This window comes from Lycium ferocissimum, chromosome 3 (assembly GCF_029784015.1).
Source record: "Lycium ferocissimum isolate CSIRO_LF1 chromosome 3, AGI_CSIRO_Lferr_CH_V1, whole genome shotgun sequence".
NCBI lineage: Eukaryota > Viridiplantae > Streptophyta > Magnoliopsida > Solanales > Solanaceae > Lycium > Lycium ferocissimum.
The window spans coordinates 66,454,520-66,460,894 of NC_081344.1; positions in this window are offsets into that span (position 1 = coordinate 66,454,520).

Sequence of the window (6,375 nt, forward strand, 5' to 3'; positions counted from 1 at the left end):
CCGTTCAAAAAGCATGATAACGGTACCTTGATTGCTAAATTGTATTGTCAACATTATGAGGAGGGACCATGCAAGTCTAAACACAAAGTGTCAAGAAGTGGCGTACACTCCACTATAGTTTAGATTTGAGATGTTTGTCATTCTTTGAAGGAAATAGCACTATTAAGTATGATTTTGAGAAAAAAATTAAAAGTTTATAAGAGCGTAATCTTAGCCTATTTTAATGAAAATATATTGTTAAAATGCTGCATCTGATTTTTGTGATTATTGAATTACCAATTTTCATATTTCTAGATCAAACATGAAATAATATAGGGAAAAGGGTCATATTTGCCCCTCTACTTTCAAATATAGTTTACATTTACCCTCCGTTATACTTTGGGGTCATATATACCCCTATCGTTAGCAAAGTAATCAAATTTACCCCTATTTTTAACCGCACTCCAATGTGGCGTGGGCGACCCGGGATTTTAAAATATTTTCCGACCTTTATTTTGTAAAGTTGCTACGGCTCATAAAATAGAAGTGCAAAATTATTTGAACACAATAATAGAAAAAGCTAACAAAGAACATTAAGGGGAAAAAAAAAAAAAACTAAACGTAAAAATTAAAGTGAAAAAAGAAGAAGAATAAATATTTTGCAAAAAAAAAAAAGAAGGAAAAGTCAGCTGGAACAACTAAAGCAACACTTTTAAAAAATCGTAGTAGCTAAGAATCGAACCCTCACCCCTCAGCCAACCGTGCAACTTTAACAAATGCACTGAACCAAAGCACCCGCTCCAACTTTTGGTTGGTGGGTGCTATTCCGTCTATATAACCTAATTTGGAGAAATTTCTTATATAAACCACATAGTTCACGTCTGAGTTAATGTGTCTTTGAAGCACCGTATTAAAAAAAAAGACGTTGGCGGGGACCCATTTATTAAAATGCCACAGTGGACGCCATGTGTATATTACCGTTTTCTTATTTTTTTAAGATATAAAACACAAAACCCTTTTAAAAGTCTTTTTCTTTGTTGCCCATACCTTCCATCGCTGTTAATTATCCTCAGTTAAGAAGGTGACATGGGGCATTTAATTATAGGTGATGTTTTAGTTTTAAAATTGAAGGGAGGTGATTCAAGTTTTAATTATTGAGTAGAGGTGACTAAATTTGATTAGTGATTAAGGGGCTTTGAGCTTGCCCAATAGTTTCATTTTTGACACTTTGGCCCTCTATTTTATTTTTAATACTTTGCCCTCAAGTTTTATTTTTAACACTTTGACCCTAAACTTTACTTTTAATACTTTGCCCTAAATTTTATTTTTAACACTTTGACCCAACCACTATAAACCCTAAAATACAAAAATCGAGAAAAAAAAAATCCTCTTGCCGCCGTTTCCTCCATTTTTGTTCTTCCCATCTGTTCTTCGTGCTGCTTTCTTCTTCTTCTTAGTCCGCCCCTCGCTTTCTTCTTATTCTTCTTCTTCTTCTTCTTCTTCTTCTTCTTCTTCTTCTTCTTCTTCTTCTTCTTCTTCATCCGCCATTGCTCAAAAAAAAATCATCCGATTTTACAATTTTTTGATTGAATGTCATTGGTGTAGCACCGGCATTACTTCATAAGTGTTTTCGGGTCCATTGGTAAGTTAAACAATGTCGTTTCTTTTAATTGTTCATGGGTATAGTTGCCTTATTTGCGATTTTCCTGCATTCGTAGTTTGGTATAGTTGTTGCGGCAAGTTCTAAAGTTTGTGTAAGAGCTTCGAACTTTTTGCATCACCGTTGTAGTCCTAGCATTTCCGCAAAGAGTTGTTGATAAATTATGAAGTTGTTGCCGGATTTACTAATGGTATAAGGCAAATTACAAAAAATGTGAATAAATAATTTACAACAAAAAATATACTTATGCAATAATCGTGGAAATCATTGGAGAGCTCTTACTCTTTCCAATAACCGAGTTACTTGTTTAAAGTATGATACTTGTCGCATCAATTACAGAAATTGTTGGACATATTTTACGCTTATTGATGAAACAGATTGAAGTTCTCCAACAAATACAGCAACTAGTAACCTACTTGTTGCAACAAGTATGTTATTTGTTTCAATAAGTCACTTAGTTGTTGCATTTTGTTATGAAACGTACAAAAAGCCGAATTCGTCTCCAACAAGTAATCAAGTAGTTGGAACAGTTACATACTTGTTGCAACAAGTACATTAGTCAGTTTAACAATTCATATAATTGTTTCATTTTGTTATGAAACGTAGAGAGATCAAGTCGTCTCCAACAAATAAGTGAGTTGTTGCAACTAGTAACCTCCTTGTTGCAACAATTATTTGTTCCAACAAGTCACTTAGTTGTTGCATTTTGTTATCAAACAGACAAACTGAAGCTGTCTCCAACAAGTTACCAAGTAGTTGGAACAAGTTACATACTTGTAGCAACAAGTAGGTTAGTTGTTCCAACAAGTCATATAGTTGTTCCATTTTGATATGAGACGAGAGACAAAATCGAAGCCGTCTCCAACAAATAAGCGAGAGTTGCAACTAGTAACCTACTTGTTGCAACAAGTCGCTTATTTGTTCCAAGAAGTCATTTATAGTTGTGATTAAGTTAACTAATTTGGGTCCAAAATTACGGGAAAAAACCACTCAATTATGAACTTAATCATAAATTTAAGTGGCCTTTGGGCTTGGGGTGGTCAAAGCTGTCACCTAGAGTAATTTCAACACTTGACATTCAAGCATTGTAATTACTAGTTGTGACAGCTTTGAACATCCAAGCTCAAAGGCCGCTCAAAATCGTGATTAAGTTAACTACTTTGGGTCTTCAGAAAAAACCACTCAATAATTAACTTAATCATAAATTTAAGTGGCCTTTGACTTAAAATGGTCATGACTGATTTTCTTAAAACAAAATATCTTCAGCACCATTAATGGGGGACTCAATAATAATAGGTGTTGATTTGTTGGTGAATGGATCGAGGTGAACAATCGATATATTTGGCGATGGAAGGGTAGTCACATAGAGACGATTTATATCTCCCAAGAGATGTTGAGTTTGATGATTTTGTGAACTTAATCATTAACTATTGTGAATTAACTTGTGAACCGAAAGACCTTGTCATCACTTACATGCATAGCTTTTTTGAATAGGGTCTTGCCTTTTAAGATAACCGAAGTCGTTTGCGTACTTATTTGAAAGATGTAGCTAGGCCCATTTTAAGGGTATACGTAGTTGGAAGTCCGGTCGAGAACCATAATTTATCTCAAAATCACCAACAAGATGTATTAAATGATAAATTGGAAGGGGTGGATATGGATATTCCAGATAATAGAAGTGCGAAGCCCCATGGAAGTGGGGGTGAGCCGATCCCTATACCCGAACTTGTGAGTAATACACCGTGTGCTGCACAATCATCACAATCAGCCCATGTTCAAGATGATGAAACAGTTTTTGTAAAGGAATGTCATTCAATTAGCGAAGTGTGTATTACTTTAGATGTGAACATACGGTGCAAGTGGTGGCCAAGGGATGTGAAGCTTTTAAGTTCTAGCAAACACGGAAGAAGGTGGACAAAGAGGGCTATGCGGAAAAACAAATGCTCCTTATGTAAAACAGTTGGCCAAAAAAACAACATGTCCAAGCCGAAATGCTCCATAGTTGTAGATTGCATTGTGTTGTAATAATAGTTATCTCGTTGGATTTTTATGACATTTTAATGTTATTCTTTCTTAACATGGTAATTTATATTCTTGGTGATTATGAACTTGATTTATATGATATGTTGTTCGTGTTCAAATCACTAATGTGTATATTCTTGTTAATAAATTGTTATACGCTTTCCAACAAGTAATGAATTTGTTGCAATGCTCCGTAACTTGTTGGGTTTTATCGAACAAGTAACGTGACTTGTTTAAAGAACTAGTAAGTCGTTGAACATATTACAAAAAATCAGAGTTTTTAGCAGATGCAACTAAGTTATATGTTGGGTTTTTTCTAACAAGTGGAGTGACTCAAGTTTTAATTATTGAGTAGAGGGAATCAGCCACATTTAGTGATAAACAATTGGAATCAACCATATTTAGTGATAAACAATGGAAATCAAACAAGTGGAGTGACTTGTTACAAAAAATGGGTAACTTGTTGGGTTTTATTCTTCCAAGTAACAGGACTTGTTGCGGCAACTAGTAAGTCGTTGAACATATTACAAAAAATCGGAGTTTTTAAGCAGATGCAACTAAGTTATATGTTGGGTTTTTTCTGATAAGTGGAGTGACTCAAGTTTTAATTATTGAGTAGAGGGAATCAGCCACATTTAGTGACAAAAAATTAGATATCAGCCACATTTAGTGATAAACAATGGAAATCAAACAAGTGGAGTGACTTATAACAGAAAATGGGTAACTTGTTGTGTTTTATCCAACAAGAGTAAGGACTTGTTCAACAACTTACTCGTTCTTTGTCGCAATAGATACTACATTTGTTTAAACAGATACTAAACTTGCCGCTTTAACGGATACTACAATGCAACAGATACTACTTGATTCACCCATATTTAGTGATCAATAAAGGGAATCAGCCATATTTAGTGATAAACAATGCATATCAGCCACATTTAGTGATAAAGAGTGGAAATCAAACAAGTGGAGTGACTTGTTACAGAAAATGGGTAACTTGTTGTGTTTTATCCAACAAGAGTAAGGACTTGTTCAACAACTTACTCAGTTTTGTCGCAAAGATACTATACTTGTCGCAACGTATACTAAACTTGCTACAACAGATACTACATCCCTTGATACTACTTGATTCACTCATATTTGGCGATCAATAAAGGGAATCAGCCATATTTAGTGATAAACAATGCATATCAGCCACATTTAGTGATAAAGAGTGGAAATCAAACAAGTGGAGTGACTTGTTTTAAAATGGGTAACTTGTTGTGTTTTATCCAACAAGAGTAAGGACTTGTTCAACAACTTACTCTTTGTCTGCAATGTATACTATACTTGTCAGCAACAGATACTAAACTTGCTACAATAGATACTACGCTAATTGCAACAGATACTACTTGGTTCACCCATATTTAGTGATCAATAAAGGGAATCAGCCATATTTAGTGATAAACAATGGATATCGCCACATTTAGTGATAAACAATGGAAATCAAACAAGTGGAGTGACTTGTTACGTAAAATGGGTAACTTGCCGTGTTTTATCCAACAAGAGTAAGGACTTGTTCAAGAACTTACTGCTTTGTCGCAAATGTATACTACACTTGCCGCAACAGATACTAAACTTGACGATACTATATATACAGAACAACAGATACTACTTGATTCACTCATATTTAGTGATCAATAAAGGGCCATATTTAGTGATAAACAATGGATATCACCACATTTAGTGATGGAAATCAATCATATTTATTGATCATTATATATACTTAAGCAATTTCATGGTGTTTTGGGTCGATAGATGATCAACTAAGTCCAATATGCACTAAATGGAGTGATCATTTGAGTGAATTGATGTGAACTTTCTGATTCACCCACATTTAGTGATAAACAATGGAAATCAATCATATTTATTGATCAATATATATACTTAAGCAATTTCATGGTGTTTTGGGTCAGGATAGATGATCAACTAAGTCCAATACGCACTAAATGGAGTGATCATTGGAGTGAATTGATTCAACTTCCGATTCACCCACATTTAGTGATAAACAATGGAAATCAATCATATTTATTGATCAATATATGTACTTAAGCAATTTCATGGTGTTTTGGGTCAGGATAGATGATCAACTAAGTCCAATACGCACTAAATGGAGTGATCATTGAGTGAATTGATACGAACTTCCCGATTCACCCACATTTTTAGTGATAAACAATGGAAATCAATCATATTTATTGATCAATATATATACTTAAGAAATTTCATGGTGTTTTGGGTCGGGATGATGATCAACTAAGTCCAATACGTAAATGGAGTGATCATTGGAGTGAATTGATCCGAACTTCCCGATTCACCCACATTTAGTGATAAACAATGGAAATCAATCATATTTATTGATCACTATATATATATATCTACTACAATCATTAGTAATTTGTTGTAACTTCTTTCCACAACTATTGATCCGTTGCAACAATTAGTAACTTGCTTGATTATTTACTTGTTGGAACGAATTCGTAACTTGTTGCATTAGTAATTTGTTGTAACTTCTAACATTATGTATGGGACCATGCATTAGTAACTTGTTTCAGCAGATTAGTAACTTGTTTCAGCGGATTAGTTACTTGTTGGAACGGATTAGTAACTTGTTGAAATAGATTAGTTATTTGTTGCAACTTCTTTCACAAATGTATTATCTAATGCAACAGATTAGTAAC